Source organism: Mustela lutreola, chromosome 13, assembly GCF_030435805.1.
Source record: "Mustela lutreola isolate mMusLut2 chromosome 13, mMusLut2.pri, whole genome shotgun sequence".
NCBI lineage: Eukaryota > Metazoa > Chordata > Mammalia > Carnivora > Mustelidae > Mustela > Mustela lutreola.
In genome coordinates, this window is record NC_081302.1 from 80656138 (window position 1) to 80670385 (window position 14248).

At 37.9% G+C, this 14248-nt stretch overlaps 1 long non-coding RNA gene across 1 annotated transcript; it reads right to left on the bottom strand.

Annotated features, from left to right (window-relative positions):
* Nucleotides 1-1627: 1627 nt before the first annotated feature.
* On the bottom strand, nucleotides 1628-13921 carry LOC131813475 (uncharacterized). The gene is made up of 2 exons (XR_009346831.1): nucleotides 13845-13921; nucleotides 1628-3545 (listed from the first exon to the last, which is right to left on the bottom strand). It is a non-coding gene; the product is annotated as an uncharacterized LOC131813475 (long non-coding RNA).
* Between the last annotated feature and the right edge of the window lie 327 nt (nucleotides 13922-14248).

Genomic DNA, 14248 nt, shown 5'->3' on the forward strand with positions numbered 1-14248 from the left:
AATGGGAGTCCCGGAAAAAGAGAGAAGGACGGAGTGGCTGGGAAAGGTGGGAGAAAGAGAGAGAGAGAGGAGAGAGAGGAAGGAGCAGATGGAATATCTTAAGAAATAATGACTAGAAACTCTCCAGATACAACAACAACAAAAAGAATTAGTCTTAGAATTCAAGAAGCTCAGTAAACTCGAGCACAATAAATCAACAAGATCTACGCTCAAACATTTCATAGTCAAAATGTCAAAAGAAAAGGACAAGAGACAATCTTGAAAACTGCAATGGAAAACGTGATCTTCAATAAAAGTAAAGACTGACTTCTCACTAGAAAGCATAGAGGCCAAATGGCACTGAGATGACATTATCCCAGGTGCTGAAAGAAAACAAAGAATGAAGCAAAAAACAACTATTAACAAAGAATCTTACATCTGCAAAACCATTTTTAAAAATGAAAGAGAAATCAAGATATTTCTAAAAAACAAAAACTAAGAGAAGATGTTGCTAGTAGTTGTGTCCAAGAAGTGAGGAGAGTATTTCAGTCTAACACTAGACATACCTTTGTTTTACATAGGGAAACAAAAAGCACCAGTATTTACTATAAAAGTATATAGGTAAATATAAAAGTATAAATAGATATTTTCATTGCAATTCTCTTCTTCTCCTATATGATTTAAAACACAGCTACACAATTTTAAAACTTGTGTTGATGAGTTTACAATGTATAAAAATGTAATGTATATGATAGTAATTGCACAAAGTAAAGGAAGTGAATGGAACTATACTGGAGCAAAGTTTCTGCAATGAAATTAAATTGGTATTAATCTAAACTAGATTATTTTATGTAAACATGCTAATAATAATCACCAGGACAACCATTAAGAAAACAATTCTAAAGCATACAGTAAAAGAAACGAAGAAATTAAAATGGTATACTAAAAAAAAATCTATCAAATACAGAGGAAGGCAATAATGAAGGAATGGGAACAATGGGTGAAGACATAAGAAACACAGCAACCAGGAAAATGGCAGGTGTAATTCTTAATTTTACAGTAATTACATTATATGTAAATGTAATAAACAATCTAAAATGGATTAAAAAACATGATACTATACTCTCACTCTCTGTAAAATATATACTTGAGATTCAAGACAGAGATTGGTTAAAAAGGAAAACAATAAAACGATTATGCCATACAAACAATAATCAAAAGAAAGTTGGAGTGTGTGTACTAGTATCAGAATAAACTTTAAGACAAAAATTTTCCCTAGAGACGAAGAACACTTTACAATAATAAAAGGATCAACCTATCAGAAAGTAATAACTATTATAAATATATGCATCTAACAAAAAAAGCCCTGATAAACCTGAAGGAAGAATTTACAGAACAGAAGGGAAAAATACACAATTAAACAATAATAACTGGAGACTTCAGTATCCCATTTTCAGTAACTAGCCAGAAAGTCAACAGGGAAATAGAAGACTGAAATAGTACTAAAAATCAACTAGAGGTAAGAGATTTATAGAATACTCTACCCAACATCAGAAGAATATCTTTCTTCTCAGATGTGCAGGGAATGGAAATGCACAGACGTGAGGAAGTTAAATGGCACACTTCTAAATAATCAACAAACAAGATATCCCAAGAGAAATCAGAAAATATTTTAATGAATAAAAACATAAACAAAATATACCCAAACTGATGGGACTTAATTAAAGTAGTGCTTAGAGGGAAACTTACAGCTATAAATGCCCATATTAAAAAAAGAAAATCTCAAGTCAAATCAGGAACAAAGGAGGAATAACACTACCAACCACATAGAAATAAAAAGGATTATAAGGGCATACTAACAATAATTACACTTCAAGAAATTAGAAAACCTAGATAAGACGCATATTTATTAAAGTGTTTTTGCTGTTGTTTTAAATGTTTGTGTATCTTAAGTTCTGCAAAGTGTCAAACCAACACACAATTAATTCCTGCCTTCATAGAAGTTGAGATATTGTATTTTTTAAATTGATTTTATTTTATTTTTTTAAATGTAACAAAAAAGTTTTTATTCTTTGATATATAAAACCAAGAAAACTTTAATGTGTAATACATCATAGTTTTTTTTTTTTTAATTTAAGAAGAAAAAGGCAGAAGTGAAGATATGGGTACAAAAATACACTCAAGCAGCTGTTCCAGGAAACTCAGAACTCCTAAAATTATGAACAACAGAATACAAGTCTCAGAGGAGGCTTCTTTTTTTTTTCTTTCTTTAAAAAATTATTCACATTTGCTTAGCTCAAACATGGTAAGAAACGTAATTTCCTTCTTGGTAACAGATCCCAGTACTCAACAAGATATTCAATAACCAGCAATAACTTAGTAAAAGAACATTTCATTGTGATAGTAAGTAGCATTAGGTTTTTGGTTCTATAATACTTACTGTAGTAAAAAAAAAAAAAAACAAAAAAAAAAAACAAAAAAAAAAACAAAAAACAAAAGAACAAAACAACCAAAACCACAAAAACACTTCTGACTGCTTGGGTGCCAGAAAAGATGCTCCTACGTTCACTGGCGCCCATCAATCTGGGTGTATCTGAGCTCTTGCCCCAGACCACAAAGAGAGAGCACCTTTGGTCTTTCCTGTGTTTAGGAACAAAAGCGCACAAATAGCAAAATCAAATATAGGCGTGGCAGACCAAAATTACTCAATAAAAAGTATTTCTGCCCAATAAATAGTTTCCAAAAGAAAAATAATTGGCTTTTACACTTAATGGATTCAGCAAAAGTGAAGATGGTGAGATTGTGTTTTCCAGTTGGTGGCCTGAGCCTCCCGAGGCAGGACAGTTGCCACTGAGCAGCAGGTGGTGCCGGACCACAGGAGGAGCCCCTGTGTCTCCACCCGGAGGCTCCTAGAAAAACACGTTATTTGTAGGAAAGCTTTCTTGGGCCCGAGCCCGGTTCTCCAAGTGAAGGTGTCCTGTTTCTTCCTGGACATCGGACTCAAACAAACCAGAGTTCGTATAAAACTGGATCAAATGAGGAAACCTTTACAATGACTCAATTTATAAATATTGCTGAAGATCAAAGCGAAGTGACAATGAATTTAATCTGCGTAAAAATCAGGTTCTAAGCGGCTTGTTATTTAAAACCAGAGACAACAGAGACTGTACATCCAGATGACCGCGAGCTGCCCGGGCCCCTGGAGGCGCGGGGGGGGGGGGGGCGGGGGGGCGCGTCCGTCCTGCCCGCGGCCAGCACCTCACAACGGCCTCGGGCTCCGTCGGGGCGCAGGGAAAGGCCACACGAGCGTTTTCGTCCTGCGGCGCTGGCGCGGCCCGAGGCTGGACACCGGCCGCCTGCGACCACCCACACGCACCGGCCTGCTCCGGGCCCCCAGGGCTGACCTCCGGGCTGTGTCTGCAGAGTCACACGGAAACCGAGGATTTACTCTTCTTTTAAGAAGGTCATTTTAAAGCTTCATTTATGAAAGTCGCTCGACAGCTTCCGCTGAAATCCCTCCTGCGCGCGGCCAGGGGAGCCGGTTCCCGCCTCTGGCCTCCCGTGGTCTGCGGAGAAACCGCAGGAATGATTTTATTTTTATCAAGGTAATACATGTATATAGTTTATTAAGTAAAATTATATTAAGTCTTATAGTGAAAATTACATCCTTCGGGTACACCCCTCTATACTGTCTCATATATATATGTATACGTATATATACATATATATACACATATATATGTCATATACACATATACACGTGTATATGTGTGTATATATATATAGTGTATATATATATATATATATATATATATAAATGTAAGTATTACATTGGTTTCAGGTGTAAAATATAATGATTTAACAATTCTATACATGACTCAGTGTTCATCATGATTAAGTATAGTCTTAAACCCCCTTATGTATTTTATCTGCCCCCCCACCTACCACTCCTCTAGCAAACACCCATTTGTTCTCTGTACTTAAAGAGTCTGGGTTTCTTTTTCTTTGTTTTAATTCTTAAATTCCACGTAGGAGGAAAATCATATGGTATGTCTTTTTCTCACTTATTCCATTTAGCAATATAACCTCTATATCCATCCATGTTGTCACAAATGGCAAGAACTCATTCTTTTTATGGTTGAGCAATATTCCATTTATATATATGTGTATATATATAATATATAATATATGTATATTGTATATATTATATATATTATACATAATATAAATATATATATACACTTAAATGTAAGTATATATATATATCACATCTTCTTTAGATATATCGATTTATCTAATTTACCTAATCTATTTATATATATCTATATATAAAGAATATATATTCTATCTATATATCAATCATATCTTCTTTATCCAGTCATTAATGGACACTTGGGTTGCTTCCATATTTTGGCTATTGTAAATAATGCTGCAGTAAATATAGGAGTGCATCTGTCTTTTCGAATTAGTGTTTTATTTTCTTTGGGTAAATACCCAGTAGTTGAATCACTGGGTCATATGGTATTTCTATTTTTAATTTTTTGTAAAACCTTCATGCTGTTTTCTACAGTTGTTGCGTCAATTTGCATTCCCACCAACAATGTGCCAGAGCTTCTTTTTTAAATTTCTATTTTTAAATTTTTGAGAAAGGTTTATACTATTTTCCACAGTGGTTGTACCAATTTGCATTCCTACCAACAGTGCACACGGGTTCCTTTTTCTCCACAGCCTCTCCAACTGTTGTTATTTCTTGTCTTTTTGATTTTGCCATTCTGACAGGTGTGAAATGATATCTCACTGTGGTTTTCATTTGCGCTTCATTGTATAATGATGTTGAGCATCTTTTCATGTATCTGGTGGCCATGAGTATGTCTTCTTTGGAAAAATGTCTATTCAGGTCCTTTGTCCTTTTTAAAATCAGATTATCTGTTTGTTCTTTTTTTGGGGGGGTACTGACTTGTATAAATGCTTTATATATTTTGGATATTAATCCCTATTGGATATATCATTTGCAAATACCTTCTCCTACTTAGTAGGTTGCCTTTTTGTTTTGGTGATGGTTTCCTCTGCTGCACAAAAGCTTTTTATTTTGGTGTAGTCCCAACAGTTGATTTTTGCTTTTGTTGCCCTTGCCTCGGGAGACGTATCTAGGAAAACGCTGTGATGGCAGATGTCAAAGAAATGACTGCTTATGTCTTCTTCTATGAGTTTTGTTTTTTCAGGTCTCCCACTTAGGTCTTTAGTCCATTTTGATTTATTATTGTGTATGTACAGTATAAGAAAGTGGTCCAATTTCATTCTTTTGCATGTAGCTGTCCAGTTTTCCAAGCAAAATTTGTTGAAGACTGTCTTTTCTCCCATTGTATACTCTTACCTCCTTTGCCACAGATTAATATTAGTGTGGGTCTAGATGATACCCTTATACTTTATTTCTTCATTTATCAATTTAAAACAAAATTGGTTAACTCCCAATCATATGAAGACTTCACTCTTCTATATTCTTATCCCACATTTCTACCCATCTCTGATATCAAAATAATGTTATAATGTGGGACTATATAAATCACCAATATAAATATAAATAGCTAATGACTACATTATTATGAGTTGCAAATATTTTAAGCAAAGAGGTGAACTAGGACCATGCCTATTATTTCTCCTGGAGTTCATAGCTACTAATTTTTTTACCCTCTAGTTTTCTATGTACTTAATACAATTATTATATACTCTTCCAAATCACTGCTACATGCAATTAATATTTTTTCTGTATGCTCAACATGTTATGTTTCTTTGTTTCCTGGAGAGCTCCTTCCCAAGGTTCTCATTTTGAGAGTACAATATGGAACTGACTGACCTCATGGCTTGTTGAATAGCAGCCATGCTGACACTTTTTTATCCCTCTCCAGAGTCATCTATATCTTTCTCTTTCTTATTTAATCATCTGGACAAATCACATCCTTTAAAAATTTCATAGGCCACAGTCCATGGAAAGTATTTTTTAGGGAAAGGAGGGACCACTCTTTCTTTTGTACCATCACACTTGATTTGGCTGAGTACAGAATTAACTAGTTAAACTGTTCCCCTTACAATTTTGAAGAAATTGTTTCAGAATGTATTTGTGGAGAAGTCCAGTGCCATTCTACTTTTTGGATGTGAACTATTCCCATTCCTTGCATTTGGGAAGCTCTTACAACCTCTTGTTTATCCTTGATATGCTGCAATTTGGGACTTTTTCTTTGGTAAGAGTATTTTTCATTTATTGTGCTGGATATTTAGTGGGATTTTTCCATGTGGAGATTCATTTCGATCAGTTCTGAGAAAAAATAAACTTATTAGTTCTTTAATAATTTCTTGCTCACTATACTTTTTCTATTCTTCCTTTATTGGAGTCTTACTTGCAATATGATGGGCCTCCTGGTTAAACCTTGAATCTCAAGTTTTTTCTGCCTTCGTTTTTTTTTTTTTTTTCCCCAGGTTTTTATTTAAATTAGTTGGTTAACAGATAGGGTAATACTCGTTTCAGGAGTAGAATTTAGTGATTCATCACTTACATATAATACATGATGCCAATTACAAGTACCTTCCTTAATATCCATCATCAATTTTGCCCATCCCCCACCCACTTCCCCTCTGGCAACCCTCAGTTTGTTTTCTATAGTTAAGAGTCTTTTATGGTTTGCCTCTCCCCCACCTTTCTCTCTTCCTTCCCCTTCTGTTTCTCTTAACCTCTTTGCTACCTGTTCTGTTTTCTAGGGGCTCTTCATAATTTTCTCTTCCAGTCTATTTGTGTTTATAATTAAATTTTATTTATATTTTTAATTTCAAAGTTCTGCTTTTTCTATTTTGAAAATTTTAAGTAGCCCCTTATTCTTATTTAAGGAACTCAATAGTTCCACTGATTCTTTGAAAATATAGTTTGTCTCTAACTTATATATGTTTCTTTTTCTTTTTCTTTTTGCTTTTGCTTTTAATCTTCTAGCTACCTTCATTGTCAGTTTCTTCTGGATCACAGAATACTGTTTGATTCCGATTATCATGTTTTTCATGTTGGAAACTTTCCTTAAATTAATGGACAATTGTTGGAGTGAACTGTTGGACGATCACTCATATAAAGAATGAAGCACTGAAAGAAGTTTGTGGGTAGGTCCTGTCAATTGGTGACTTTCACTGCAAGTTAATCAGGTTAATAAGGTGAAGTGTCCTATTTGTAGAAGAATCTCCAAATGTTTGGATCTGAAAATCTTTTGCTCTGGGAATATTAAAGTGCTATCCAACAGTAAAGTATTATTTTCTTACTTTGTTTTATTACACAGGTTGAAATTCTACTTGGAGCAGACTTTCTAAAATCTATAGCAATCTCAAAGATATTTCATAAACATATTAATGTAATATGGCATTATAAAAATTACTTTAGAATTAATTCTGAATACAATCTCAAGTAATTTGTCAGTTTAAAATGTTTTAGCTAAAATGAAGTTCAAATAATTTAAGACATCTTCGCAGATTTTCACAATATGTTAGACATGTTCTATACATCCTTCTTACCTCTAAATGCGTTAGGAAAAAAAAAAAGGATGACACAGCATTGTAAAATTTAAGTTTTGGTTAATGTGACTTAGAGAAGTACAGAACTAGAAAAGATTTTGAGCTATCATTCCAAATAAACTCTTATTTTATAGAATAGGAAACAGCATTTGGATCCTTCCTTCAGGCAATTAACTAAAATAGAGAATCATGACTAGTTAACTATCTTTATATGAGATTCCAAATGTAAATAAACTTTAAAAAAAGTAGTTATATACTTAAAGTTATGCACAGTGCAACATTGTCTTACCAGCTTTGGTCTAAAACAATATAGGTACTTACAGAATTTAGTCAATACCAAAATTTTCTAGTGGTGTTGAGTGCTTTTGATTTAGTTTTGTAAAAAATAGAATCTTTTTCTAAAATTTTTAAAAAAAATTTTATTTATTTATTCGAGACACACACAGAGAGAGAGAACTCACACAAGAGGGTGGGGGAAGCAGAGGCAGAGGGAGAAACAGACTGCCCACCAAAGCAGGAAGTTTGACATGGGGCTCGATCTCAGGACCCCAAGATCATGACCTGAACCAAAGGCAGATGCTCACCTGACTGAGGTATCCAGGCGCCCCTCTTTTCTTAAAATTTGAAGCAAAAATTTATTCTTGTTATATACATGGAGAAATGAAATGTGCTTGGGATGATACTTAAAAACACAAGTCCAGTAGGATATGGTAAAAGAGCACTGAAATGGGAATAAAGGAATCTGGGTTCTAGTTCACTACGAGCATTTTCAATATGGGCAAATCACTTAACCTCTCTGGGCCTCAACTTCAAGTATAAAAGTGTTTGACTAGATAATCTCTCTTAGGGCCTATCACTGAAAAGTTTCTTTACTTCAATACAATCATTTTCACAGCAATAATATTATTTACTAATGGATAACCTGAGTGATGGACTTAGTTTTATAATTCTGATGTTTAAGTTCTGTATAATTATTCATTCTGCCATCACCATTGAATAGGAACTTGAGCTTATAGGCTGGTTAGAAAAAACAGGGTGTGTTGGGGCCCAGCAAGCCAGTAAAGAGCAGGAACCAAAGTTCAGAGGTGAATATAGCCACACATGTCCAATGAGCATATCAAGAGACAAGGAGAGGAGAAGGGTGATAAGAGTATACTGGAGAAAAAAGCCATCTTGTACCTTCTCACTAACTTGTCAGGTACCTGGTGCTTTACGGAACTTGATTTCTACTTTGTTATTTTAATTATTATTTTTTAAGGCAGGGTCATTTCCTAGCCTATTATATTATCATAAGTGGAACTTATATATAGATTTTGGAAAAGAAATCAGTATAGAATAGCTGTTAAAAATACAGACTCTATAATCAGAGAAAGACAATTATCATCTGATCTCTCTGATAAGAGGAATTTGAGAGGCAGGGCAGGGGTCGTGGGATTAGGGAAGGAAAAAATGAAAAAAAAGTGATGGGGACGGGAGGGAAACAAACCATAAGAGACTCTTAATCTCACAAAACATACTAAGGGTTGCTGGGGGGTGGGGAGGTAGGGAGAGGGTGGTTGGGTTATGGACATTGGAGAGGGTATGTGCTATGGTGAGTGCTGTGAAGTGTGTAAGCCTGATGATTCACAGACCTGTACCCCTGAGGCAAATAATACATTTTATGTTAATAAAAATAATTCTTAAAAAAAGAATACAGACTCTCGAGTCAGACTGTCTGGCTTTACATCGTGGATCTAAGCTTTAACTCTCTGTGATATTGGGCAAGATACTTAACTTCATTGTATTCCACTTTCTTCATCTTTAAACTGAGGAAAGGAACAGTATTTTCCTCATAACACAGGTGATGCATTTGCTACACTTTCCGTCTCCTGATAATCCCTTAGTAAGTGTTAGTTACTGTTATTACCTCTCCGTGAAAATTGGCAAAAGAAAAACAAGGAGACATGATACGAGACAAGAGTGGGGGAGGACAGCCTGGGACGTGCGGGCAAACTGCGGGCAAACTGCGGATGAGCAGGAAATAGGGAAAGTGACGAACAAGGCGGGAGAAACAGTATACAAAGAAGCTTTATTAAGGGAGTCTTGATGGATGTTGTTTAGTATAATTCACCCAATTCTACCTTCTCAAGAGATCTTCAGTAAGGAGCTATATTAGTTTTCATGTTTTGTTTGGTTTTAAAGCAGGATTTGGTTTTCTTTGGGATGAGATACTCTACCAACACTGGTGTCTAGGTGGCTTAATCTTATTCTTACTTCACATATACCTACAGGAGTAAGTAATTTCACCACGAAGACTGCTGAGATTAATAAGCATTTGCTTTGGCAATCTGTCTGGAGCAGAGCAGGCATTCAAAACATGAAACAAAACAAAACAAAACCAAAAAGCAGACAAACCAAAACAAACCAACACCAAGACAAGTTGAATAAATATTAAAATAAAATAAATATAAATAAGTAAGTAAATAATCAAAATGAGATGCTGGCACATTTTTAATTAGAGAAGAAAACTTAGGTGGTAAGCCTTTGTCGCACATGTTCCTGGTGGAAACAAGGGCACCACCTGTGAAGGAAGTATTCCTGAGAGAGAGAGAGAGAGCAAGGACTGAAGAGAGGCAGGGAGGGAGGGATGGAGGGAGGAAGGAGAGAAAGCGCGAGAGAGGAAAGAGAGAAAGAGCGAGACATGAGGGAAGGAAGGAAGGAAGAAAAAGGGAGGAAAGAAGGAAGGGGGGAAGGAAAGAAAAGGGAAGGGAACAGAAGGGAAGGGAAAGAGAAAATCAAGCCCAGCCAAGCTTCTAGATCTAACTACTAGTGTAGAGGAAACACAGGACTCCGGAGGAAAAAATGTCAACTGACACCCAGGGTCAACTAAAGGTGGTCACTAGGGCTCTGGGTGTGGAAGATCAGACTTATTTAATGTGAGGATGTCTAGGATGCTATTGAGCTAAGGGAAGTGATCAAACTCTCCTCCTCTGGAAGGTCTAGCTCAAACTGCTTCTCTTGTAGAAAATCGTTCCAAACTAATCCAACCCAGAACAATCACTCCCTCTCCCAGGTTCCACCTGTTCCTGCTATCTGTTTCAGCCTGTCTGATCCTAAGTCACCTGCTAGATTATTTAAGAATAGCTTACATTTTCACATCTTCTCCCCCAAAAGCCAGGATAGGGTTTGATGGGGATGCCGAGCCCTGATTCTCCCGATATGTCTGTCTTCACCAGCACATACCCACCCATACTGTAAGTGCTTGGACAGCAGGGGCCAAGGCTAAGACCCTTTGTGTTCCCAGTGCCCTGCACAGGGTCTGGTCCATAAATGCTTGAAAAATGAACAAGGGCTTTCCTCCTATCCCTACTGTACAGTCCAGAATATAGGGCAAGGCATGGGGGAGCTTCTTGTAGAATGAATCAAAGTTACCTGGAATCGGGACATTTGAGTGATAAAGTCTCTCTTTCTCTGTCTGTCTCCCTCTCTCTCTCTCTATCTGAATCTCTCTTTCTCTTTTGCTTACATGCACATGCATTTTCTTTCTCACCATTGGAACCCAGACACCACGCTGGCAAGAATCCCAGGATTAGAGTAAGGAGTAGAGGAAAGCCATGTCCACTATCCCCTGTCCAAATCCATGACCCATAGAATTTGTGAGCATTATAAATTTTTTTTTATGACATTGCATTCTGGCAAGATAGGATACATAGTCACACTAAATGGAACATTCTCTTTGCTCCTGATCCTTCTCTACATCTCGTCTAAACAAGGAAGTAATACCTTAGGTAGGATTGTCAAATTAAATGCGATGTCCCATTAAATCTGAATTTCAGAAAAATAATAAGTGATTCTTTTGGCACAAGTATGTCCCCAGTATTTCATGTAACATATCCTTTAAAAATATTTATTGTAGGTGCCTCCTTAGCACAGTAGGCAGTGCATCAGTCTCATAAAACTATTTGTTTATCTGAAGTTCAAATTCAGTTGGCACTCCTTTATTTTTATTTGCTAATTCGAGGAACACTTACCTTGAGTCTCCACCCTGGACCTTTTCTCTACCCACACACACTACTTAGGGGAGTCAACACAGTTCAAGCTTTATCCTGACAACTCTGAAATTTTTATCTCCAGTTCAGAAATCTCTACCAATCTCCACACCAAAAGAGTGGACTACCTACATGATAACTCCACTTTTACAGCTGAGAGTCATCTCAGACCCAATCAGAATTGTTGATTTGCAACCCCTACCCACCCCCCGAAGCTGTTGCTCCTCACCCTTCCCCATCTCGGTGAATGGCACTGACATCGACCCAGTTGCTCAAGCCCCCAAGGAGAGCGTCAGCCTTGATTCTTCCCCATCCCGTACTCTGTGTCCAGTCAATCAAGTAGTCCCTTTGGCTCAACCGCCAAAACATATTTCCAGCCCATCGCTGCCTCCTGGTGTCCCCTACAACCCCTCTGGATCAAGGCACACTCTCCTCTCACTTGAACAACTGTACTGGCCACCAAATGGCTTTCCTGCTTCCCCTCTTGCTTCTCTATAACCCTCTCTACTGCATTCTCCCCGCAGTAGCTGGAAGGATCTTTTTAAAGATACATCATGGAACTCGTCTGCTACAAATGCTCCGATGTTTCCTCACTGCACTAAAAATAAAATGCAAATATTCTTCAAGATCCTTCATGATCTATTTCCTGTACCATCTGTCAAAGGACACCCACCTTTCTGTTTTACAAACATCATAAGGTCCTACGGGACCTTAGGATGTTCTGCCTGAAGTATGGTACCCAGGTGGCTCATTCTTACCATTTCCGCCTCAAATCTCACATCACTTCTTCCATTTAGTCCTCCCTTAGCTGGCCCTCCACCCCCCACCCTCGTGTCTCCCAAGGCCATCAGCCTGGGGTATTTCCACCTCCAAGCAAAACCCAGTGCATCTGCTTTGGTTTTAGTTTGGGCCTGTGCACTGGTTTCTGTCCTCTTGCATTTGATGTTTTTTTAAAAACAGCAGGGAAACAGATTTTGTTAATTTCCTAATTCAATTTAAGAGTTCTGTCCATTCATATATCATTTGACTTATGGTTTAACTACCCACATTTGTTGTGATGGCTTATATAGGTAGACTTATTTCTACTGTATGATTTTTACTTTTCTATTGATCATGCTTTTTTTTTTTTTTTTTTTTTTTGACAGAGAGAGTGAGCGGAGGAAGGCAGAGGCAGAGGGAGAAGCAGGCTTCCTGCTGAGCAAGGATCCTGATGTGGGACTCAATCCCAGGATGCTGGGATCATGACCTCAGCCAAAGGCAGCTGCTTAACCAACTGAGCCACCCAGGCGTCCCTGATCATGCATTTTTTTTTAAATGATTTTATTTATTTATTTGACAGAGAGAGATTACAAGTAGGCAGAGAGGCAGGCAGAAAGGGAGAAGGAAGCTGGCTTCCCACCGAGCAGAAAGCCCGATGTGGGGCTCGATCCCAGGACCCTGAGACCATGACCTGAGCCGAAGACAGAGGCTCAACCCTATGAGCCACCCAGGTGTCCCGATCATGCATTTTTAATGTTTCTTTCTTCTCATTTGTTCCCTGTCAAGGAGTTGACATACTTTCTTTATTCTCTTATTTCATCTTTTAGTTTGAAAAAACATATACTTGATTTCTGTGATTTTTGGGTTATCTGTAAAACTCATTTTAAAAAAAGATTTTATTTATTTATTAGACAGACACAGAATGAGAGAGCAAGAGAGAGACTATGAGAGGGGAGAGGTCAGAGGGAGCAGCAGACTCCCTGCCGAGCAGGGAGCCTGATGTGGGACCTGGGACTCCAGGATCATGACTTGAGCCGAAGGCAGTTCCTTAACCAACTGAGACACCCAGGTGCCCCACCTTTAAAACTCTTAAGCCGATGTAGGGACGCCTACGTAGCTCAGCCTCTTAGGCATCTGCCTTCGGCTCAGGCCATGATACTGGGGACCTGGGATTGAGTCCTGCATCAAGCTGCTTGCTCAGCCCAGAGCCCACTTCTTCCTCTGCCTGCTGCTCCCCCTCCTTGTGCGCTCTCACACTCTTGCTGAGAAATAAATAAATTAATAAATAAATGAAATCTTTAAAAAAGCCAAACTCTTAAGCACGTGTAACTTATGTCTGAACTGAGTCTATTACCCCTCTTAGAGCACACAATGAGAATCTCAGAATCCTAATGCTATGTACCTTCAGTTGTTCTAACAATGTGCATTATCATGTCATTCCAACTTGTCACTAACATCTCTCGAAATGGCTTTTTCGTGGGTTTTACAGCTAATGGTGATTCAGATTTCCCGACATGTTGGCTAACTACTTACCCACCGGGCTCCTTGTTTCCCACTCACTCCTGCACGTCTGACTTCCGGTGCTGAAATAATCCTTCAGTTGTCCTTCCATTAGCTGTTGTGGAGGAACTATTTCTCCATCCTTATGTCAAAAAATGTTTCTCTAGCACCTTAAATCCTGGGCATAATCCACAGGTACGAAATTCTGGTGTACAGTCCATTTCTTCATTGCAACCAGAATGGCGAGATGTGTGAGACTTTGTGGATGGAATAAGGTGGTGTCTGGGCCCAGCTTGCTTCCCAGAGCAGAAAGCCGGGACCTAGCTACCTGGTTTTCAGCCATACTCCCTAACTGATGTCTGGGAACTCGGAAGCATTCGGGCCACAGCGGGCCTTCTGGGGACCCCCGGGATCCTGAAATCATGCTGTCACACCTG